At 39.6% G+C, this 25,615-nt stretch overlaps 1 protein-coding gene across 15 annotated transcripts in view; it reads left to right on the top strand.

The window, feature by feature from the left end:
- Positions 1–25,615, top strand: part of CADPS2 (calcium dependent secretion activator 2) — a 319,788-nt gene that overhangs the window by 69,743 nt on the left and 224,430 nt on the right. The window lies entirely within an intron of this gene.

Here is a 25,615-nt window from a genome sequence, read left to right as displayed (position 1 = left end):
GTTTGGAAGCTGGTGCAGGGCAAGGCTGAGCTACTTAGCTGCCCAGCAGTATGTTTCAGAGGAGTAGGATGTCGAAGATGCTGAACGTGAGGTAGAATTGAAAAGGACGTAATGTTTATGTTTCTTTCTCTCAGCAAGCTGTGTAAGAAGCCTGTTGTGTTAAAGGAAGTAGCCTGCCCTTTGGAAAGGATGTGGTAGTGAATAAAGACAATTTTAAAATAAATGCCTAAACAGCAGCAGCTGCAATGAAGGGCTACGCTTAATAATCTAAGGTAGTCCTATAAAATGGAAGACTCAAATTTTCCAGCTATTTCAGCCACTCATCACTTTGAATGTGAAGCTGTCCAGTTTCAGAGGGTTCCAAAGATCTTGGCATCACTGTCAAGGCTATAGTGACACCACAGGCTGGTGGGATCTTCATCCCGTGTTAATATACCGTGAGCTCATCTAGCAGCTGTAATTTGGTTCTCCAGTCTTTTTTTTGTTCATTCCACACCCCTCCCCCAATTCAATTTTCCATTCTTTCCAGGGATTTCCTTCCAGACTTGCACAACCTTTCCCAGTTGTGCAGTATGAGTCAGCATTTGCTAGTCATTTTTAATTTCTTTTCAGTATTGGGGTAGATAGTTACCAGTATGCAGTATTAGATTTAATGAATATTGCAATGGTGGAATCCAGCTGGAGGCTTGCTCAAGCTACTGCTCCTTTTCAATGCATTTTAATAACATTTTATGCATCTTGCCATGTATTCTCATATCATGGCTCATCTGTGCCTCTTGTGTCTTTTTCGTTTGCTTCATTACCCGTTTGTTGAAAATACTAATCTCTGTTACTTTTTTGTGTGTTCTGTTGCTGCTGTGCTCTAACGCTTTCTCATCTCTGTCTTCGACATATGATCCAGCACATCTCCTGTTCAGTGGTGTTAGTCTGAATTATGGACATCTTGCTTGTTTCTGTCATACAGCATCTCATAAGCCTCAGTGTTAATTTCCTTATACTTTAGTTGCTGAGCTACAGTTCAATTTTATCTGACATGGAAGGAAACAAACACGTGGTCTGCACGGTAATTATTTTACTCTGAAAATGATTAATTTCCCTTTAATCCCATGCAGTAGTTATGGTTTGAGACATTACAGTATTGCTTGCAAAGCCAGGCTGTTCTCATTATTGTAGTTGATTTTCTACACCCAGCTCTTTAACTCTGAGTGTGAAAGAGACAGTGTGAAAGGTCATGGGACGTAAATCCTGTATTACTAGTTGCGGGTGTTTTGAGTCACTAAATCTGTCTATAATTACTGGGTTTGTTCAGAATTTTTCCTCCTAAAAATCTTAGCATAAGTTCCTAGGATTTAGAAACTTATAGCTCAGTCTTTGATTTACTTTTCTAGCAATATGTGCTGAAGGAGTGATCTATTTACTAAATAATATGAATTTCACTGCATAGAGAGTCATGCTCCTGTGTCAGGACTACTTGGGAAGGTTTACACTGGTCAGTTTTTTTGCCTTATCCTCCAGCATTATGTCTTTTCTAATGTGGCTGTGGTTTTTAAGACTTCCTGTTAACATTCTGGCATTGTTTTGCTTTTATCTTGAAAATCTAATAGGAAAACAATCTGTAGGATAAGTTGCATAAACCCTTCTTTAATTCTCCAGAAATGGTTATTTTAGTGTTCTGCATAATCTCCCCCGAGCATCCCACAACACTTCCTGAAAGTATCACTGAAATTTAGCATGATTCATTTCTGTATTCATATAATAAGATTGTCTTGAGGAATTATTTCCTCCTCCATCCTAATTTTTGAGAAGATATGGAAACGTTTACAGTTCTCTTTCTGTAGTCATTTTCCCAGAATTAACACAGGATATTTTATTTTTTTGTGTGGAAAATTCCATTACAGACGTTGAGCCAGATTCTAATCAGTAGAACATCAGATGTTGGTGATGCTTTTTGGATAAAGAGAAAAATTCAATCATATGGCAATTTATTATGAGTAATTATATTGGACACACTGCTAAGTATAAAATTAAGTGAGAAAGTGACTTATGAAATAACATCTTTCTTTGAATATTTCAACCCATATTTTTAGATCGTTACCAGTAAAATAGTGGACAATCTTTCATTCATCAATCCTTGCATGCTTCATGGAAGATGCTCTTGTGCAGAACCCTGAGAGGTTCATTCACCATCTTTAATATACATACCTTTAATAGGTATGTATATACCTTGGGCTAAACTCACAGTCCTAAATCTTTTGTCTGGAATGTATGCAGTCTTAGATACGAGCAAAATGGGTGCAAAGAAGTGCAATGAATGTTTGAAATACTGTAAAAATGTTTTCAATATCATAAAGATTCCAATTCTCAGATTTTCAATTCTCTGCTTAAAGCATTGTGCAGCTGCAAGAAATTTTATGTACTGCTGATTTTCCTTTTTTTCTTGCTGCTTCATTTTAAATATGTGGTTCTTAGCCATAATTACTGCATGCTGCTTAAATTTGAACATTAAATGCAGGATCTGTGGCAGTTAGCACTACAAGGGGTTTTCAGAATTTAAAATCAGACTTCGTTCGACTGTACCTGTTTGCCTGTGATACAGAGATCGTATTTAACTTAATTTCTTTTTAAATTCAGGTGTTGTCCTTGGCAAATTAAATTGTTGTCTGCCGCAGTCAGGCAATAGGAGAGAACTGAAGTATGGCCAATAGTGAAAATTGATGAGGCAGAAGATTCATGTACAAACCTAGCTAAAGGATCGGCACTGCCTGGCTGGGGGGAGGGTTTAAAAAAATGTGAACTAAAAGTAGAAAACAACCAAAATCAACAGTAAGAAAGAGCAGAGGTCCCATGTTGTAGAATCGTAGAATGGTTTGGGTTGGAAGGGACCTTAAAGATCATCTGGTCCAACCCACCTGCCATGGGCAGGGACACCTTCCACTAGACCAGGTTGCTCAAAGCCCTGTGCAACCTGATGGTGGACACTTCCAACGATGGGACATGCACAGCTTCTCTGGACAGCCTATTCCAGTGCCTCACCACCCTTGTCATAAAAATTTCTTCCTTTTATCCAATTTAAATCCTCCCTCTACAGCTTTCTAAATGGAAAGAGAAACCCTTTCCTTTCCCTCTCCACAGTGGGGGTAGGTGACACATTTCAGCTTCTGCAGTAAGCAGAGCAAGTGTCCTACAGAAACCTTTCTCCTTCGGTACCAAATCCTGAACGGCCAGCACAAGCCCTTGAGGGTAACGTATTGGCAAGGTGTGAGTGGGACGTGAATCCTGGCTGCATGTTGCTGGTTAGGTGTCTGTAGGCACACCTCTCCTAAACCTGATGGGGCTGTCTTTGCTTTTGTAGCCTTTCTTACCTCTCCTCTTGAGGCTGGGGACACCTTCCTTCCCCATGCTCCTGTGCTGTGGGAGCATGCAGAAAGGGCTCCTCATGGGGTTTGGCAGCTGGTTGAGGTGGTGTGGTGCGAGACAAAGGCGGCCAACCCCACTCTTGGGCATATTCAGAAGGGTTGATATTGGGCTGTTAAGGAGTTTGAAAGTTCTATAGAGACCGAGAATGAAAGAACAAAAAAAATATAAAATAATCCGCCAGTGTAGATGTACCTGTAATAATATCACTGTTTCTTTGTTTTGATCAATCTGTGTGAGCATTTACAGGCATCCTGAAAATGTTTTCCTTCCCTTTACACAGAGCAATTGTTTGGTCCATAGGTGAAGCACACGCTAACATGACAAAAACATTATTTCTTGCACTTATTCTTAGAAGCGGATGAATTGTGTTTATTGGAGCATTTTTATATGAAGACTTTCAGGTGTTGGGTTAGTCTGAAAAAGGTTGAGGTATTTCTGTAAAGGAAGGAGTGAAGCAATGATGCTATTTCTGCCTGTAATTATGGAAAACTTGGTCTGAAGTTTTTTTATGCATGAAAGTGAGAGGCAAAAGGATCCCGCCGATGAAACTGCAGAAAGGAACTAGCTTTCTGAACTAAGTCATATTTTGGTTGCTTTTACAGCTTGATTTTTAATATCAGCTATTTTAGGTACACAGTTTTTATTCAAAGAAACAAAAGTCATAGCTGATCCTGATAAATATTTCAGGGATGAATTTGACCCCTAAAGGAACTAAAAAGCATTCATTAGAATCAAAACTTAGTACACACAAAATAAATAGTAATTAAATGTTAGAACATTCTGTTTTGATATTATCGAGGCAATATAATGGAATCAGTAAATTAAAAATTTATTTAAATACATTAGGATAATAATGGTAGAAGCTAACTGGGCTTAAGGGCATAAATTCACTGGGTTTTGCTTTCATTTTGTTTTCTCAAAAGTCATAATTGGCATACATATGTATTGAAGAATATGGACTTTTTGCTCTGTTCAGATCCTCTTCAAAAACGTGAATACTGGGACAGCTTGGGATTTATTGTTGATACAGTCTCATTTGGAGAAGCTGTTTCAACAGGATATTTTCTTACATTAACTTTAGGATTATCTTGTGTTTTGCCTTGTGAGGGAGCCTTTCATCAACAAATATGTTTATAGTTGCCCTTATCATGGATAACAGGATCAAGTGTAGCCTGATGAAGTTTGCAGATGACACCAAGTTGAGTGGGGAAGTAGACACTCCAGAAGGAAGAGCTGCTCTGCAGGAAGATCTGGATAGGCTAGAGGAGTGGGCCAGCAAGAACCTTATGAAGTTCAACAAGGAGAAGTGTAAGGTCATGCACCTGGGAAAACATAATCCGGGAGTGCGGCACAGACTGGGATCCACCTGGCTGGAGAGCAGCTCTGTCGAAAGGGACCTGGGGGTCCTGGTAGACAGGAAGCTCAACATGAGCAGTGTGCTGCTGCGGCCAAGAAGGCCAACAGGGTGCTGGGTTGCATCAAAAAGGGCATCACCAGCAGAGGTAAAGAAGTCATTACCCCACTCTACTCAGCGCTTGTCAGGCCACACCTGGAGTACTGTGTGCAGTTCTGGTCCCCGCTATACAAAAAGGATGTGGCCAGGCTGGAAGGGGTCCAGAGAAGGGCCACCAAGATGATCAAAGGACTGGGAAGCCTGCCGTGGGAGGATAGGCTGGGAGAACAGGGTTTGTTCAGGCTGGAGAAAAGGAGGCTTAGAGGGGATCTCATCACCGTGTACCAGTACTTAAGGGGTAGTTGCAAAGAAGGTGGAGACTCTCTTTTTACACGGAGTCCCATGGAGAGGACAAGGGGGAATGGACACAAGTTGCTCTTTGGGGAGATTCCGATTGGACACGAGAGGGAGATTTTTCACAGTGAGGACAGCCAACCATTGGAATGATCTCCCCAGGGAAGTGGTTGACTTGGCCACGTTGGACACCTTTAAGAGTCGTCTGGACAGGGTGCTGGGCCATCTTGTCGAGACTGTTCTTCCTAGAAAGGTTTGTAGCTGTACGCTTCTACGGGAGAACTTATCTTGGGCTGCATATCTCCGGGACACAGGGCTCTACCCACCCTGGGGACAGTGATGCACAGACATCAATATGATGGATACAAAATGTCCGTTTATTTAGCTGCGTCACATGCTTATATAGCTCTTGCGCTTCCTGTTCCTGCCACTCCTATGGGGAGGAGTCTATCTTTCCGTCACATCCCGTGATCTTCCGGTCGCCGATCCCTGTCTATTCCCCTACAAGGTTGGACTGGATGACCCCTGAGGTCCCTTCCAACCTGTGATTCTGTGATTATCAGCACTTACACAGTTAGTTTCCTTCCAGTTGCTTTAAAACGTTGGCAAACTTGAGGTCAATGTAATGTTGGTATGGGGACTGTCATTTTAGAGGTCTCTTTTAGGACAGTTCTTTGAAAAGCTTCATAAAAATGTTTTTAGGCCACCTCCAAGGAAGAGGCATAACAAAGGTTTATATCTAGGTCATCCATTTCACTGAAGAAGCTCTAATGCCTTCAACATTTTGTATCAGCAACACAATATGGCATGTAATGGTGATAGTCTCAGTGTTAGCAGTCTTATTATTTTCTGCAAAGAAGTGAGTGCGAGATAAAATACAACAAATTAAAATATGTTTTGCATGGTCTAGACCTCTTCTATGCTAAGGATAGACATGGTAGAGTTGAACTGCAGGCTTTGTGATGCACAGCTTTCTCTTGAGAGAGTGTGGTATTGCCTTTGCATAGAAAGTGTGTCAGTGCTGAAATCCTCTAGTCTCTTGCTTTACAAATAGCTACATATAACTATATCCTTTGCATTTTTGAAGACCAGAAATCCCATTTTCACTTCTACCTGTATGGTGTCCGAGAAGGAAAGCATTTTGCTGAGCATCTGCACAGAACATAATTGCTAGCTGTGGAAACTGTATCTATCTAGTCTCTTTGGACACTGATATTTGTGGGTGATTATTGTTAATTTGACTGAGGATGTTGTACAGTTTCCATATTAGCATTACAGATGTAATTATAACAGACCTGTATTTCAAACCTCTAAATGAGTGGAGGAAATGGCTCATTTAATTGAAATGAAAAAAAAATCTCACTAATGGTATCCCTTTTCTTCATCTTGTGACCACTGTTGTTCCAGGTAAATAAGGAATGACTTGTAGATCTGACACTGCACTGCAGAGTAATTAGTGCTGGGTAGTGAGGTATTTCTCTGCTGTAGTAAGCACTGCATGACATTATTTACTGGTTTATTAGGTAAATTCTGAATGTCTGTTAATCTGAACAAACCAGATAAAGAACCAGCAATGGCTCAAATTGTCATGCAACAGTGAATTTGGTCTGTGTTGCTTAATTATTTTTCTCCTAATCCCAGTGCTGTTTCTGTTTGTCTAAAAAGAAAACAAAACTAATCGGGTGTTGGTTTTGCACAGTTAACGGTGTGTTGCACTGAGACATGGACTATGTACATTTTTGTTGATGCTGTCTTCTGGGCAACTGAAAACAGTGGAGGTTTTTTCAGCTAGCCTGATACTAATAAGAAATGTCAGTATCAGTGCTGCAGAAATCTTGCAGGAGATAGTAAGATTTTATTCTCTTTTTTTAAATTTGGAAATCATTATTTGGAAGTATTTTTCTTTCACTAGGTGAGGAAAGGGTGTCAATTCTTGATCTTTTTAAGTTATCCTTCCCACTGCCTTTTCCAGGTGTCAGCGCAAAGCTGACCTTAAGGCCCTTTGGAAATGGAAATAATACTGCACAATATTTCATTAAAAGAAGTTACGTTAATGCCAATGAATTTTCCTTTGTGCCTTTATACTGTGATGTCTGGTGTGTTCCAGTCAGGAGTATATCAGGGACTCTCCAAAAAAAGGGGAGTGACAGGACACTTTTTTTCCTCCTTTCAGCAGTCAAACAGATATTCAGCCCAATCTCTGACTTGCTGTCTTTCTCCATGACCAGAGGGAAGCATGTAGGTTAACATTAATAGTACACTTTAAGTATCCGGAAACAAGTGAAAATTTCCACAAGATGCCTATGGACTCTGTTTGAGCCAGAGTTAGTCCAACCAGGGTGTCTCTTTCCTGACTCTGTAGGTGCTGGAATTTTCTCACAAAATTTCCTTGGGCTTCAAGTTTTGATTAGAGATCCACTGTAGGAAGTTGCCATATTTTTCTAATCATTCATTCCCCTGAATTGCAAGCAACTAATAGCTAAAGGATTTCTTGATTTTAAAAACAAACCAGAACAAACAAATGAACAAAAACCCCAAACCCAACCCACCAAGCAAACAAATAGTAAAGGAGAGAACCTCCTGTTTTCATGTACCATTAGATTGAATTTCTAGGCCTGGTATTTACTCTGGATATTATTTCATTTACTCTTAGATTTGTGGATGGTGGGATAAATAACTTCTGTTTGCATATTTTGATTGAACCTCTCTGTTACCATTTTACTTCGTGATAGAAAGCTTTACCTGTCAAATCCTTAGAGATGTGCGACTTGTCAAAATCTTTTAAACTTTAAAGTAATGTCTTGGAAAAGTGGCATTTTGTTCTTAATGGTGAATTGGTAATCTCTGAGTAAACCAAACTAGAGAGAACAAGACGGTAAGGGATAAAAAAGGTCAGCAAAAGCATGGCTGAAATCCAGAAGTCAGTAAATGAGAAGTGAGGTTTTAAATTCTCACTGATCTCTCTCAACCCCATTTCATTTCTGTTCTATTACTAATTTCAAAAGACAACAACAAATTCATATATCCTGAGAATTGTGAAGGCAGAACACAGACAGTGATGATATAAATATTATCTTAGTGATTCTTTTCAGGTTTTGATTGATCTACATTTCCCACCATAGGGTATTGCTGAAAAATCAAATTAGAAAATGAGATTCTTCTCAAGTTTTTATTTTCTGAAGTACGCTTTATGGTGCCGTAGAGATGGCTTTTTCTATTTCATGTTGCCTTAAAAAGGTTTTACTCCTTACAGAGCAAGAAAGAGGTTTCTTTAAAGTTAAATCCAGGCATAAAGCTGTTATCCACCCAAGATTCTCAACAAGAAACAACATTATCTTAAACAGAGCATACTAAGAGAAATAGATTACCCAGTCTGTTCCAGTTAGTTAGTAAATGCCTGCTTTGAGCACCGCTAGTGAACAGTAACTACCTCATTAAGGAAACTGTTCTTCTTTCCACTTGGTCTTGCCATCAAAACATTTCCTCTAATTTCCCAGTTCAGATTTTCTTCTTAACTTAAGATCATTGCTTAGCTTGTTGTTTTTAGATGTAGATTTTTCAATCTCTTCTTTTATTGTATTACTCTTTGTATAAATGGGTCTGTCTTTGCCTCCTTAGCAAAGCAAAAATGCTGAGCAAATTACATATTCATAAGCTGTAGTAAATAGTTTGATATTGGGCACTTGTTATGACCCCTCTTTGGACCTTTCACTTTTCTTATTTCTAAATTAGAGCTCCAGAGACAGCCCTAAATCCTGGTGTGGTTCTGATAGTTTGTACCTCTTTATCTTTTACTCCTGTAATTCCTTGCACCCAGCTAGGTGATGGTCCTTCCAGAAGTGAGTGATCCAGCAGGGTTGTGAATTTTAAGGCTGACGTAAAGGAAGGAGGATTGACAAGTGACTGTACCAGGATAAGAAATTCCATGGGCCTTGGAGCTACCTCTGCAGGTGTTTTGAGCAGGTGTCTAGGGCTGTGCACAGAGCTACCCTGTCTGTAGCACCTTAGTTAGCTAGGGCAGAACTAGCTTTGGTCTGTCTGCTTGCCAGCACGTTGTCATGGAGGTGTACTCCAGCATTCAGAGCCGAGTCCCACACAGCATGCCTGCTTGCACAGTTGCCAGTGACTGGCAAGGTGATTAAAGACAGTGCTGCTGTCTATTTTTTCTTCTTCTGAAATGAAATAGTCAAAAGATGCAGTTCTGCATCTATATTTATAGATCTATATGGTCCTAGGCATGCATATGATTTCTCTGGACATCCTCTTTCTGTTTCTCAATCTTGTCAGCAGTGATGGCAAAATAAATGTTAATATGCTCACCTGTGGCATGCTACTGGGCCACACTTCCCAGCTAGAAAGCTGCATCTGGGTGCTTGGGACTTGTGAGCATTGCATTCTGTTCAGCAATTTCCCTCAGTTTGGAATGTCAGCATGCTGATTCACAGCCCAGCACGAGAAAATACACAATCTCCTGGGGGTGAGACTATGATGTTTTTGTTACATTTAAGTTTTCTGTTCTTGGTGTACCTTTCCTAAAACTAGGAAGGTTTTCCTTTGAGAGCAGCAGGCATCCTTCTTTTATATGTGTTTGTATCTCTGCAGTTCCACTGTGATAAGTATGCACCATGTATAGTATGTTATTCTGCTCATCGTATGCAGATACAAGTGCAGAAGAATCTTCCAAGTCTAAGAGTAGGAAGTACTTCAAAGATCAAATTTTATTTTCAATGAAATCCAACATTTTTTCAGACCTTTCTTCCTGACCAGCATAATATTAGCCATGAATACATACTCCCTCTTCTGAGTCTATTCACTTGTGAGTCTTCTATAATCTTCCTCTGAACATTAACAATAAAAAGAGTATACCTTTGCTGTTTATATATGGAATTACAGCTTGTTTATTTGGTTTTTCTTAGTTCTTCTCCTTGGTTTGTTTATGTCCAGTCAGTCTAGAATGCTGTGGTGGAAGTCTGGACAAATCACAGGAATCAGTATCCTAGTACTGTCCCTTGTCTGTTTTACTGGTTGTCTCTGAATGGAATTCAGGTTTTAATGTTTTCAAGAGTATTTCCTCTATAAGTAGTTAAATTAGATGGGAGCAAAATGAGCAAAGCAAATCTAACTGTGTAGTTCTGTACTGTTTTTCTTGCACTGTCGTAATGAGCTGTGGCACATGCGATGTGATCAGTAGGATTGAAATGCCCATGTCAAACCCCTTTGGCTTTACTCTCTCGTGATCTCTCTACACCTCCCTCCAGAGCAGTAGTGCAGCAGTTTCTTATTTGGGATAAATCTGCAAATTAGAAAATATCCTTTATTTTTGCCATTAATTAAGGTGTAATTTTGCCATTTTAAAATCTAGCCTTTAGTAATGGAAAGCAAGTTACCTTTTTATTTGTCTCTTGAGCTTTTGGTAGCTCAGTAAAACTTAGTGGAAAACTATAAAAAAAAATACAGCCAGATCAAAACTTGATTTTGAAAAAAGGCAATGGACAATTACAAGTTTCCCAAACTTAATAACATTCAAGCAGAAATATTGTATCAGAACGAAGTCCATAGGATTCAGTATAATTTCTCAGATGTTACCAGATCAAAGGACATGAAAAATACTTGGCCAGGGGAGCCCCACGCGACGATTTCCATGAGTGTTCTCCCCAGTTGCAGTTGTCAGGGCTCAGGGGCTTCCTCTACTTGGCCACCTTTCCATCGCTGATAACAGCATAAGGCAATTAACCAGTTCTTCAATTTTATCTTTCAACAACAGGAAGAGCTTGTTATTACTGTGTTCATATTCTGTGCAGGCAGTCTTCTAGGTCTGGAAAATGAGACTTGTATCAATTGTTAAAATGTTTCCTTTTCCCATTTCTCAGTTTTCTCAGAAGTTTGGTTTTGGGGGTAGGAAGGAGGGATATGGGTGAAGTTTTAGAAGCCCCATAGTCTTAGCTCCAGAATCAATTAGTTTACTTGTCTTTACTGTAGTGGAGCTGGTTTTAATTGCTCTCCATCCATTCCTTCTCTGCTTATGTTGGGAAGGAATGATGAATTTACAGAAGTGATCTTAAAGTACAAACTTTTTTCTTTTGGGCAGTGGCATCCTGTCCAAACAACTACACAAATGTTCAATTCTGAAAAGACTGAGTAGGCTGGTCCGTGGGGCCCCAGTAAGTGATGTAATTTGTGTAGCTGGAGAATAAAGTTCTTTTGAAATACAGGTTCTGATCTGAGGCTTGCAGCAGTAATTGGTGATTAATTGTAAATGATCCCTGTTGCCTTATGTCAACTCTCAGCCTTCTGACTGTGCTTCAGAGATGCAGCAAATACAACTGAGAAAGTTAAAAAAGGGAACAAAAAGAAGTGGTGCTTTCCATTTAGCTTCCGCTGTTTCTCTGCATGCTTTGAGTTGATGGGTCTTCTGTGCCTTGCTCCTGGCAAGAGACTCAGCAGGAAGTAAAAGTGAGCGTGTGTCTCAAAGTGTGCTGGGAACCCACAGTTCCACCATGGCTGTGCAGCTCACCGTGATGCTTTTATCTCTGTTTCCCTCTTGGACTACTGAGCACATCCATAAAACCTCACTAGAAAGTAAGCTAAAGCTTTCATCTTTCAGCATGAAAGAGATTTACAACTTTTCTAATCCAACTAGCAGTGAGTACTGCTTCAGAAAGTTGATCTCTGCTGCCAATGAATTGATGAAGAAGGAAAAGGTAAAGAGTGACCTTTCTCCCTACTTGTGTTCTTCTTTGAGCATGTGAATCACTTTTAACTGCATTTTCCCTTCACTTCAGAGAAGGGTCAAAAAGGATGGACTGCTTTCCAATTTTTGTGTTTACATTTCTATGTACATAACATTGAAACTAAAGATGAACTTGAGACAAGTATCTGTACCTAAACAGGAATACACCTCTTCTGTACTGTGGGTGTGACATGCAGTGTTAACTACACCAGCGGCTCTGTACCTTCCTCATATTAGTCATGTTCAGCTTACTCTGCAGCTCAGTTGGCACTGTGATGCTTTTTTTTTTTTTTGTCTTCTTATGATGGCAACGCCATCAAATCTTTTTTTTGTCTGAAGGATTTTCAAATGTGCAGAGCTGCATTGCTAAAACTACACCTTTGTCATTTGCTAACGACATGGCATGTTGGCGTGTGATGCCTCAGATAAGCTACAGGAAAGTTCATCAACTGCACGTATCATCTGAGTGAATACCAAAATTTGATGTGAATCCCTTTCCCCTCAGCTGTCGCCTCAATGCAGTACCACTGTTGGGAACTGCTTCTCACCTGAACCTAAAAGACTCTTCCAAGTGTAGAAGAGCTCCTGACGCCACCATTATACTGCTCTGAGTGTAGTATAGTTCAACACAGTGTTGAACTTCAAAACTAAAACTGAAAGGAAGGACAGAGCCAAGACCACACCAATTGCAGGCTCGGAAAAGAAGATGAATAGGAGAAGTCCAAGATTGAGTCATCACCCTGACGTGAATAGAGAGTTTATCCCTGTTGGAGGAATGAGCTTTAAACACACAGGACTCATGGTAGTGGCACTTCGCCCAGGTATGTGTGGGTGCTGAAGTCCTTTTTGTGGATACCTCTGAAACAAGCGCTCAGATGTCACCCCAGGGTCTACTTGAAAAGTACTGACTGCTGTCTCCTGGAAGGATACCTTGTTTCTGGCATCAAGCCAGCATAACTCTCCTACATTTTGAGGGTGAACCCAGAACGAGTATGTAGCCTTTGTTTCCTTGGCAATATCACAAAGATGGGTCTGAGAACTGCAAGCAGGCTGCTAGCCTTCTGATGTGCCAGCCTGATCATCGTGACCCAACATGTGTGCAGCTTGTATCTAACTGCATTCTGTAGGTCTGTGAAAAGGAGGCTGAATTGTCTGCCAGCATTACGTGGCAGGCTGATGATGCAGAGGTCAGACTTCTGTAACCAAAAAACGGCAGCAAGAGAGGAAAAACTTACGTGTGAGAGTTGTCATAAATATTTTAAGACAGCCTGTGGAAAAACGATAAGGCCCCTTTGAATAGGAGTCAGAGAGAAATTTCCAAGCAGTTGATGTGAAGATGTTTTAACTCTTTGTGGTTGTGAAATGCAGATTTTGGTTCTACTGTTAACTCTGAGAAGAATAAATTGTGTATATCACTTCAGAATCAGATTGATCACCATGGGTGTCTTCAGGCTCAGCATTGTTTTACGGCTCTTGATCTGAATATGCGTAGTCATTTTTCCTGACCTTTAAAATATGAAGACTCACGATGGCTGTAGGCTTCACAACAATTCTTTCTTTAAACCCCATCTCCTCTACTGAAAGGGAAGGTACTCTTTCCTCAAGTGAGACAAGAGGCAAACGCTGCTTCCAAAACATGTTCATATTCAACAGTTAGGATGTTGAGTAAATGGTCCTGAAGGTCTGAAAAAATGCATAGGTAAATGACATGTGCTACAGGCACTGGAATAATTTCAGGTGTCAAGGAATGAGACGTTTATGTTATAAGTACACAAGCCCTGTCTTTGCCTACGAGCCCAGACCTGATCCTTTGAAAAAGTAATAATGACAGTGAATACTGGTGGCAGGGGAGCCTGCAAAACAGGAGCTTGTGTAGACTGAAAGTTGTGTTCAGTTTAAGCAGCAATAAGAACTCCTTCTTACTACTGTTAGTTTAGAGGGGGAAAAAACTTTTTAAATAAAAGCTCTGAAAATGTTCTGAGGTTAACAATATAGAAAACATTACTTTCAAAACAGTCTGCAAATTTAATTTTTGGAGGTGGTCTTGATTTGCCTGTTCGCCTGAGTTAGAATAGATGTTAATGAACGTTAAGGTGATGCTGTTAAACTGTCAGAAAAGGTTATGGTTAAACAGCAGTGTGGACATTAACAGCTTTCAGTAAAGACAACTTTCCCTTTCCACTCAATAGACTATGACAAAGGAATCGATGATTTGAAAAAAAAGTCTACTTTTCCTGTCAAAATAATGTTATAGCCAGCCTAATGACAACCAGCGAGATAGAAATTAATTTGTTACCTTCAGCACCAAAAGCATGACTCCTGATACTCATACTAAAGCAGCATTGCTTCTTTTTTATCACCTTGATCTCTGCATAGGGCAGGTAGCAGAAAGGTCTTATCCACCTGCTGCATGTTCAAATGCCATTGCTTTGTTTGAGAAAATGCTCAGGACTTCAGTGTCCACCAGAATTCTGTGTGTATACCAATGTAACAACAGAATATTATTTATATTAAGAATAATTAACTAAGGGAAGTATTTAGCTCAGTCTTTGGTTCTTTAAAACATTTATTTATTCACCTTTAAAGCAAATTTCTAAAATGTGTAAATCAATGATCCTGAAACAGTCATTATTCTGGTTGAAATCAGTTGGAGACAGAAGTACATTGCACTTCAGAAAGTTGGAGTAAAATACCTAAATTATTGTGGGGTTTTGGTTTGGGGTTTTTTTTTCTTACTTTGTTCAGCATCTCAGTAAGCATGATGGTGAAAGAAGGTAAAGAGGGTCCAGAATATATAGAAGCTTTAAGATGAAGGTCTAAAAAAACCACAGGGAAGCTTTTGATGATGATTTCTATAAAAATGTTCTTGGAGCACTTGACATAATTCACCCGTAGCTGTGTGACCCAAAGTGAGCCAGCTGTAACTTGTCAGCTGGATCATGGGTCGGGCAGATGCCCTGAGCATGGCCCAGTAGTGAAATAAAATGCATTCATGAAGAACAACTACAAGGGAGGCTGTTTAAATTTTAAATTCAGCACACATTTAGCTAATTAATAGAGCTTCAGCAAGGGACTCATCACATTAGAGCCTACAGATATTTATTTATTCTGGACTACAGCAGCATATCAGGCTACATCTTAGAGAAACGCTTATGTTCCGGTGCTCACATCTGTATTAACAGGGTGTTTAAACTAGAAATCCCCCTCAATTTGTTAGATGATCTGTGCCAAGTTTCAACACATCCTGTGCAAGGCCCAGAAACTTGTGTTCCTCCTTACATGGAGGTTGGTTTAAGATTTTTTTTGAGTTCCTGAATAGTAACTGACATGGTGTTTTAAAAAGTAGGATTTAAAACAGGTTTTTCCAGTGGTCATCTGTTCAGTTGTAACGGAAATAATGGACCAAAACTCCAGGGGAGTTTTATGTGCAGTTATTTACAGTTATAGCATAAAGTCTGTGTTTTACACAGAAACTGCTGGTGCTGCCTGCCCTTCTTTGAGGGGTGGGATTGATAATCAGATGCATACTCTGCATCTGGGGCTACTAAACTGAAATGGCAGGAAGCAAGAGGTTGCCATAAGCAGAACTGAATGTTTGTTTCTTCAAATTTGCATAACTAATCGACAGCTCTTTAGGAAAGCTGCGAGCTAGGTGCAGGAAAACAAGCTCGGTGCAGCAGAGGGGAAGTATCGTTACAGCATTTCAGTAACAGGGAAACTTCAACCATGTTAGAAAATTATCCTTCAGAAGAGGAGATGGAGTGGTCTGTCAGGAGCCCTCAGAAATAACTTTCAGGTGGGTTTGTGTTTGTTGGTGTTGCCGCTCTTTTCAAAAAGCGGCTGTGCTTCTGCAGCACACTGCTTAACTGCTCCAACTGCAACCAAAGCAACAATAAATCTTGTTGCTCATTCTGGCTTCCTTTCCTGAGTGCTCCTGGATCCTGGACAGTCCCTGTCCTGGATCTCCGTGCCATGTTGGATGGCTGCGCTGTTCACCTGCTCCGGGCCCTGACAGGCAGAGCACTGACCCCAGAGGATGCTGCTGGATGGGCTGTGAGTTTTGTAGCTGGTCTGAGACTTCTGCCACGCGTGAGGCACCCGGTGCTGCTCTGCAGGGCCCCTCTGCTAACAGCGTCCTGAGAGACACTTCTGGAGAAGAAACTCTGGCCAGGGCAGTGTCTGCTCTATCATACTGATTAACAAACAGGGTAACCAAGAGTAGGGAATGAAAGGATGTATCCAGCCTCAAGGAAAAGATGTAAAAAGCAAACAGTCCTGCCAGTGACAAATCCACCCCAAGAGCCCCAAAACAAGAAAGGTAGTATTTATCTTAAAAAATAGCTTTAATCCTATATATCATGTGGCTATGCATATTTTTTGTGAGAACAATAATGGAAGCAACTCTCTGAAAGGTAAGAAATTCAGAAAAATTAGCTTCACAGATAAAAGAGAAGGCATCTCATGCAGGCCACTGATTTAAGTTTGAGAGTGGGAGAGACTTGGTTCTTAATTTCTGTTTCAAGGAGGGGAGAAGTTATGGAAAAATTATATTTAGATGGCCTTGGTTGGAGATTGCATGTACCTGGTTGTAAAATACCATCAGCAATTTTAAGATGTCTTGCAATGCTTTTTCATATAGGATAGACTTCTAAAGTGAAGGAACTCTTTTGGGTCATGTAAAAATAGGATTTAAAGAGTAGAATTTCCATAGCAGCATTCTGAAGCTCGTCCTGCCTGGTTAGCTGGCCCTGTGCCTTGTGCTGGGAGCATTTCAGTATGTTCTTGAGGAAAATGTTGCAAGGAGGAGGAGGTTTGTTAAGAACTGGCAAAAGTTTCAGCAGTCAGAGGGCTGTATGAGAGAGACGGGCAGCACCTAAGCCAGAAAAGAACTAGGTTGCTGGTACCTAAAATTAGAAAAAGATTGTACTAGATTTTTAAAAGTAAACCGTACAAGAAAGCAATCACTCCAGGATAATACATTGTTTGTAGATTAAATCGTAACGTCATATCTTAGAAAAATGTGAAAAACATCTGTAAAAATTAATTATTAAATAGTAAAGAGCAATCTAAACAAATGTCAGTTAGGCAGAGCATTTAAATTAAAAACTGAAAATAATTTCCATTAAGTTCAGCCATAAAATCCAGGTGAGTAGTCATGCTAATGCTCCCTGTAGTCAGTTGAAGAGGACAGTGCAGCATATTTTCAGGTCGCAGGAACCAAACTATGGTCTGTAGAGAGCAAGTGATAACTCTACAGAGGAAAGACTACTCAAGAAAGATAACAAAACCATAATTATTCTGTATGACTTTAATTGCTGTCTACTGTCACATTCGTTCCATCTCCAGAAAAGGGTATAGCAGAACTGAAAGAGTCATAGGAAAGGACACCATATATATACATATAGATATTTGTGTGTATATATCTTGTATTTATATATAAAACAGTTTGCAGATGATAAGGGTATTCAGCAAGGCTGCTGGAGGAAATGCAACTACTCTTGCAGTTCCTGAAGTGCGGCAGAATCGCTAACTTCCTGAAGCTTAAGAAACTGGTAAGATTCACTGGTTGGGAGGGGGGGAAAAAGGATGTGGAAAATGTGGAGCTGTTTAATAAAAGTTGATTACCCACAAACCATGATTGCAAATATGGTGGGTGAAAGGAGCCGTATCCAGGAGGAAGGAAAGCCTGCAACTAAACTAAGAATAAGTGTAAAACAGCTGGAACTGGTAACAGTCAGTATAACTGAGAACACATGAAGCATAGGAGATTGATTAAATAAGTATTCATTGAGGGTGGAAAAAAAAAAACAAAAAAAGAAAAGCCATAGTTACCAAGGCAAAGATGCATGTTCTCTGCCTTTGATTTGGCACTTATTATAGTTCATAAAAGAAAAATGAGTGCTAAAAGTTAAAATGCCAAAGGTGTTCCTCAGCATCTTCTGTAACTACTACCTGTAACTACTATTAAAGCAGTTTTATTCTAGCAAAAAGAGACACAGCTTTTAGCCATTTTTCATGTAATACAAGAAAAAAATATTACAGTAATTAATATGACAATAATTAACTCTTTGGTTCTTTGGGTAGACTTCCATAAGAGCCTTTAAGATCAGAATAGGTACCTCCTTTAATATATGAGTTATATATAAGCTAGGTTTCCCTTGATTTATCAGACTCACCACATGGTAACTGAATAAGATTCCTTGCTCAGAAGGTCAGATATTTTCTTTCTAATGATGAAAACAAGACCACGTCAAGCTTGCAATCAGTTTCTGACTTTAGAAACTATAATAGCAGTAGCTCGTCCACAGTTTTTATCTGTTTTTCTGTCTACTCTGTTGGCATTTCATCTTCTTTAAAATTTCTCTCCAGCAATTTGTTCTTGCTCTTGTTTACGTGTTTTAGATTAATTGATCACTGATTAAAACAGATTAACATGCCTTGGAGGAAGAATAAGAATATGGACTGGTTCCTCCCAGGGGATGTTGTAATACCACTGATCTGGAGAGCCAGTGGAGAAGGTTTGTTGGCTGAGAACAGTCAGTCTCCTCATTGGTAGAGAATTAATTCTTCTAGGAAACAAAAGATGTAGTTTTAATTCTCCCAGCTCTCATCTCCTCACATCAGGGATAAAGGGGCTTCTTGCCTGCATCTGGGGAAATTATTTGACCATTTCTCTCCAGAACAGTGTTCAGTACTGTGAGGCAAGTGAGATCCTCCAGCTTGATGCTTGACAGCTGAGCTCTGAGGAGGACTAGGATTTTTAGATAGGATTACTTTTCTCAGTGTTTACGACATCTGTGCCCAGTGTGATGCTATGCCAGACCTCCTGGTACACTGATTTAGTGTATGGAGGCACCTAGGTAGGGCTCTCCACTGCATAGTAAATTCCTACTGTCAGAGCACTAGGGTCCTTCTGAGGTCTATCCTTGAGTTTCCCTAGCTCCTTGCAATATAGAGGGCATCTGTGTCTTCTCTTGTCTGTTTGCCATAATTACTTAAATAATTGATGATTTAAATAAATGGACAGAGTGAAATTTGTTTTTTATTATGTGTATGTAAGTGTTTTCAAAGACAGCTGTTTGAGGATTCATTTGAGGCAACTTTAGTGAAAGCTGTCTGTGGAAGGATTTCTCTCCCCCCACCTCACCGTCTCTGCTGCACATCCATGCTGTGAGCCAGGCTTGACTGAAAAATAACTCCTGGGCAGAGAGATGAAGCAGGTTGTTTCAAACGTTGTCTGGTTTTGTGATATTTTGTTACTTTTCAGCTGGATCTGTTCCTTGATTTATATGACTGGGTCATGTAAACAAGATCAGCAGCAGATCTGAGTCAGCTGAAAGACAACCTCTGAACATTTGATGAGGGGTTTGGGCCAGAAGTATCTGCTGCCTTTTGTTGGTTGCCAATCTTGGGTTGCTTTAAACATTTCTGCTAAAGACTACGTCTTGTTCCTAACATTTTAATAATTTGTGGAGGAAATTGCATGAGAATATTGTTGGCCTTGTTAGATGTCATTATTCAGGTTTCAGAGACTGTGTTCATGTACAAGCATGCAATAATTCAGACTTGATCACTAGAAGAACTCTTAATTTAACATTATGTTGGAAAATAATTGGACAACAATTCCATTGCTTTTTCACCTTTTTCCAGCATTCTGTAAGAGGTCCTAAATCTTTGTCCACTCAGAGAAGCAAATTTCTTTTTTTATTAAAAGGCAAATGCCCCTCCCCACACACACTTTTTCACTTTTATATATGGATAATCATGACTGGGTTCTGACATGTGAAAGAGCATGAACATTATGTGCTCCATGTACTGTATAGCTCATAATTCTCTCAGACACAAAGTGAAGTGAACCTAATTAAACACCTGCAGGAATGAAAAAGGAAAAGTTGGAAGAAGGGGAGGAGCCACCTCTGTGTGCTTGGGCTACATATCTATAGTACATTTCTTTCCTACTCCTCTTTGCACAGATTAGAAAATGTAACTTTTTTTCCTGTGATGTTCCCAGAGTTTCCAACAAGATAAAATGAGAAAAAGTGAATTACCGTTCTCTGATCTTAATTGAAATACCAGAAGATGTCATCTAAAAAGATGAGAAAGTCAGTAACTCAATTCAGTTGGATTTTAGATTGATGACATTGATTTCTTCTCTACAGTTGTGTTGGAATCAGAAATATGTATTGCTTATATAGCAGTTAAACTGAAGTCTGTTCAGTATAATGGATTATTCTGAAGTTTTCTCTACTCCTTCAGTTGTTTCTTCTCTGGATAATGCTTCAGAATGGAAGCCCAGCCTCAGGTTTACTCTAAAGACAAATAAAAAAACACTAAATGAGGCATAGTGAATACAAGCATAATATCTAAAAAGTTCTAGCGAACTAGGGTTAGCTAAGCTACTTCTGGACTGGATCTATGCAATATTTGACAACATATAACAATGCCTTTTTACTCATATGATGACTTGCTTACCAAATAACTCAAAGGGCATAATATTCACAAATGGGCACTGTTCATAAGCAGTGTTTTTGTAGAAGAAAGCAGTGTTGTGGAGGATGTGTCTGGTGTCTTTGTTCAGTTTAGTTGTTACTTCGGAGTGTGTCTGGGCAGGAAACAGAAAGGGACCTGGCTGTGTTTCAGAGGCCGTGGAATACTGGGTCAGGGGAGAGCTCTGATGAGGGGAGGCTTCATCTTCCTGGATGGAAGATCTCAAAGGGATTTTCCAGCAGGGAGCAGATCCAGCCTAACAGGCTATAAAGAGGAAATTTATTTTCTGGGGACCAGGATGCCATTGAAAGTTTCTAGACTATAAAACAAAACCATGAGAAAAGGGGTCTACCTTGAAGGGCTGTGGACAGGAGTTTACGTTTTGAGTTCAAGGACTGTTTTATCTGGATTACCCAGTGGATCTGAGTTCTTGGTGTTCAAAGTTTCTTTCTCCTAGATTACGATTTCAATTATTTTTTTTTTATAAAACATAGCTTTAGAATTTGGAGGCTTTGATATTTTCTGATGTGCTTGAATTAAACTGATGGTGGAACAAAGTTGGTAGAGTCATATCTCAGGTGGCATAGGTAAATGCAGCTGTTATAAAAGTAGCATCTTGCTTTTAATTAAGCACAGTGAAGAATTGCTGGAAAGCTGTAATGAATCTTCATTCAAGTTAAAGCCAAGATCTGGTCAAACTTCAACATAAATCTGTTTCTGTTGCCAACATAAGGACATAATTGCCTTTCCTGAAGTTTTAGTTTAAGGTTTGTTCAAACCTAGCAGTGGCTGCTCAGCTGGATGTTGTTTTGTTTTGGTGTCAGTTATTCTTTGCATCTCAAAAGATCAAAGGCTGAAAGAGACAGTGACGTTTTCGTCCCTTTTGACAATGTGTTTATGAGCTTCCTCTATGTTCATTTTACTACCAGTCTCTTACTTGATGACATTGCAACTTTAATTGCTTCCTGATTATGAGAGTGATGCTGCACCTTGCTCTGTCCCTGGAAGCTCCAGGATTCTTGGTATAAATAATGCAGACAGATTCCAAATGCAACCTGCCAAAATATATATTCTCTTGGAAGTTAAAGATGTTGAACTTGGCTCTGTCAATGTGTGATGAAGCACCTGCCAAAACCAATTGGATCGCTGAGCATGGAGAACGAGGGCAGCTACAGGTAATGCCGAGGCAGCTTTCTCATATTTGCTGTAGCTTGTGTGCGCTGTTGTAGATGGGTCTTCCTAGTTGTGGCTGCTCCACTAGCGTGTGATCTGGGACGTGGCAGCGCTGCTACACGGCTGTATTCCAATGTGCTGGGCTTTGTAGTTTGTCGATCTTGTAAAAACTTCCTCCTCCCTGACTTGGCAATAGAGAGTTCACTTTTTTTCTCTTGTTGGGCAGCTACGTACTTTGTGACTGCAGCAAGTATTAGACTTACCTTCTAAAAGGCTGCCTCCTGTTACAGTTTTGTTCCTTCTCTTAATCTTTATCCCTTACCTGATCAAATTCACCAGCCTTTTGCCTGTTCCATGATTTATGGGCTCAATTCTTAGTGTAAAGATGAAATAATCTGAGTTGTTTCATAGGGTGGAAGCATTAATTGTGCAACACCAACAATATAAATTCTAAATACAAGGCTTATTACTTTTTACTAATTGGTTTTTTCATTACTTAAATAGTGATTAAGATCTGTATGCAAATTCCACAGTAAATTAATCTCTGTAATGTAAGTGTCTTGGAAGGTACAATCATTTGTAGAAGGGGCCATGATAAGGAGGCTGTTTCTGCCTGTCATAAAACTTATGATTAAAATAAAAAACCTTGAGAGATTATTCTGGGCTTTTCAGAGCATCACATTAGAAAATCTGTGTTTGAAGATGGCAGAAGGCTCTTGGTATGACTAATGTGTTTCAGAAGTTGGCAGACGAATAGTGCAAATGTTTCCAAATAGCCTGACACAGAATTGAGTTACCTTTTGTATAAAAAGTACTTAGATCAGTGCAAGTCTACTTTTTGGATAAGTAAGCAGGAAATCTGTTTTCAGAATAGTCTAGAAGAAGCTGTAATAAAAACAAAAAATCTTATGCATTGATGGAATTATGACTAGAAATTGAGTGGAATAACAAAACTAAAATGAGAAGAATTTGCAATCAGACTTTGGTTTTGCAGTGTTTAGGGTGTAGCCTTAAAGGTGACCAGAGATGCACACTGTTCTCTCTGCGCATTGAAAATGCATTAGGATGTTGACTAATAGGCTGGTCACAATAAGCAAATAACTTAAGCCTTATCTTGTCCTAAGTAGCACTGTTTTTACAGCAGGAGGGTAATGTTTGTTTGCTTATTACTTTTGACTTGTATACCATTTACATTTCTTGCCAAGTTCTTGACTGGCTTAGCTTGAAAATATTTCAGAATATCTGTGTAGTTACTAATGGCATTTAAAAGAAAAAAAGCTAGAAAATAAGCACACCTTCCTGTATCTTTCTATTGGATTGAAACCAGTGCCTGTAATTGGAGAAAAGAGAAAGAGGTATGCCTTGTTACTGTAAATTTGAAACTGGACTAGGAGCAGACTGCAGAAGGAAAACTTTTCAACATCATCGTGGTGGTTTTCCTTTTTTTCCACCCTCACTTCTCTACCCTGTACTCATTGCTGGGAACTGTGAAGCAAAAAAGTTCTGGGCTTTGGGGTTTTTGGCAGTGTTGGGGAGGGGGGCTCAGTTATAAGAGCTCTATGAAGGTTTATTTTTTTCACTGCTTCCATGTGTAATTATCCAACAAAACTGTCTGCAGGATCTTGTTGGTAACTAGGTTTTATCCCTTGGTAAATAACCAAAGTTATCTCTAAGAAAGAGGTTCCTGTGACTGTAATCATTTCAGACTACCCCATTAGCTGCAAATGAAATTTTGTAGGTGATTGTGCTATTTTCAGCATCTCAAGAAGCACAGAAAAGGGAAGGCACCCATGTGGAAATGCTGAGGGAGGAGGACAAAGCCATGTGGACATTGTCTTCCCTGTTGCCCCAACCTGGGTACAGATTTTCTTACCCCAACTGTAGCATCCCGTCGGACTTTGTGCAATACCTGAACAGTACGGGCACCAGGGAGGTCAGGGGTGGCGGGAGCTTGGCGGGTAGCAACTGCTGCTCTAAAAGGCAGGGGCAGTAGCTGGCCAGTGTGGCTGTAGGGAAGTCTGTAGAGAAGTTACTGTTCGCTTTTGTGTCTTAGACTCTTTGCTCAGTTAAGTCCTTGCCATAGAATGTACTGCTAGCAAGGCAAAATATCTGATGATTTTATAAAATAAATAAGAAATTGAAGGTGTTTCTGACTTGGGATGATATATTGAAAAGTAATCTTTAAAATGGTCTAGAGAATACTGTAGTGGAGTGAATTAATATTTTCAAAAACTTAAGTACTCTAAAGATAGAGAGCAAACTATGACTAAGAAGCCTCAAAGTTACCATTAAAGCTATCTGGACCTTGACATATAATTGGAATGCATAAAAATAGTCTAATTTATAAAAGTTTGCACTTTGCATGCTAAAATCTAGGGGGATTAAACTGCAGACCAAATGTTCATTAATCTTCCCATTGAAGCATTGCTGTCTGAAGCGTAGCCAGCTGGGTGATTATTAAATCTAAAGAAGGATTTAAGATTCAGAAAGCATTTTGAAGCTTTTATGTGTATTGTAACTTTTCTACCAATACCATGAATTGATCACCCTTGTGAAAAATTAATCAAGGAAAATGTATTGTTGTTTTTTGACACACAAAGATTACCCCTTATAATGGGGGAGAGAGGGGAATGTATTTATAATAAAGGCAGACTTTTAAAGAAAGCTTTATTGGAATAAAAATATTTGTAAGACTACAGTTAACAGCTAAATCCTACGTGCCAATGGCTTGGTGTCTGGCAGCTCTGTATAACCTGTGTACCACTTTCCAGAATGGAAATGCATTATAATGAGTGATGAGATGGTATCACTGTAAGAGAAATGTCCAGACAAATAATAATGCATTTTAAGTGTAAAAACAAAGCAAAGCGTTCCCCAAGCACAATGATGCATTGTCCCTGCCTGCATTTTCACTCATTTTCCGTTTTTCATGTCCTCCTCTTAAGAGAAACACTTTGAAGTACAGACTGTCCTTTTTGTGGGGCAAGGAGGCAATTTCTATAACACCAAATATGTTGTCATCATGAAGCAACTATTATCTATCACATCAGCTTGCACTTAAACTTGACCATGTTGTTCCATCCTTTTTCTCCCAAAATGATTTGAAGTCTTCTGATTGGCTTGTTTAGAAGCTTTTGGAAAGCATTCGCACCACTTGCCTTGAGATGCTTTGTAGAACCGTCTGGACAATTAATCTTTGTGAGCTTCTCTGTCCTTGTTGTGGAGAGAGAGGTTCCCCCAAGGATTGCTTTAGATCAGGGCCTGTGTTAAGTGCTCTGAGTTGTCCTCTGGATGAGCATGCCCTTTCCCAGCACATGGAAAGAGGTCAAAAATGGGTGAGTTGCATAGCTAAACATGGGTTGTAGGACTGTTCGTCCTTATTCACCTCTGAATGGTTCCTTTCTCTTCCTGTGTAAATACAGATGGAGGTACAATACTAAGATTTTTCATTTTTCTCTTTGCTGAGAGTTTAGACATTACTAAGTTATGGACCAGATGGGGTTTTACTCCCTTAATCTTCTAGTTTGCATCTCTTCTTTATTTACTTGCCTCCAGTCATACAGCTCTTGGTGCCTACAGCAGTTTTTGCCTTCTTTTCTCCTGTTCAGCCTATTTGTTCTTATTCCATCATTTTAGTAATGACGGGATTATTTTTTAAACAATCCCAGTAGATTATCCTAGCAGCTATTGGGTCATACAGGAGACAAGTGCAGACTGCCTTTCTATTTGGTTTAGGAAGTAGGCAGCTGTGGTTCTTTCTCGGAGGACCTCCTCTCTGCCACTTTTGTACACTACCGATTCTCAAAATCTCTAATTCTCAAAAATACTGTTAAAACAATGTCACCCTTCACGGGATGCAAAAGATGGAAAGGAGCTGAGTTTTCCCATGTATGTTTTCCCATGTGTTCCTGGGGATCATAGTAGGAGAAAGATGCTATATTAAAAGATGAGACATCATCAGTTAGCCTTGCAAGGCTTAAGAGGGTCTACTCTTGTCTTTGTTTTCTAGTGACTATCCAAGTTTTGCAGTATTCATGGTGTGTCAATTCTTTCCCGGTTTC

This window comes from Phalacrocorax aristotelis, chromosome 1, assembly GCF_949628215.1.
Source record: "Phalacrocorax aristotelis chromosome 1, bGulAri2.1, whole genome shotgun sequence".
NCBI classification, from domain to species: Eukaryota; Metazoa; Chordata; class Aves; order Suliformes; family Phalacrocoracidae; genus Phalacrocorax; species Phalacrocorax aristotelis.
Note: the sequence above shows the minus strand (reverse complement) of the source record. Positions and strands in the feature narration are given on the sequence as shown.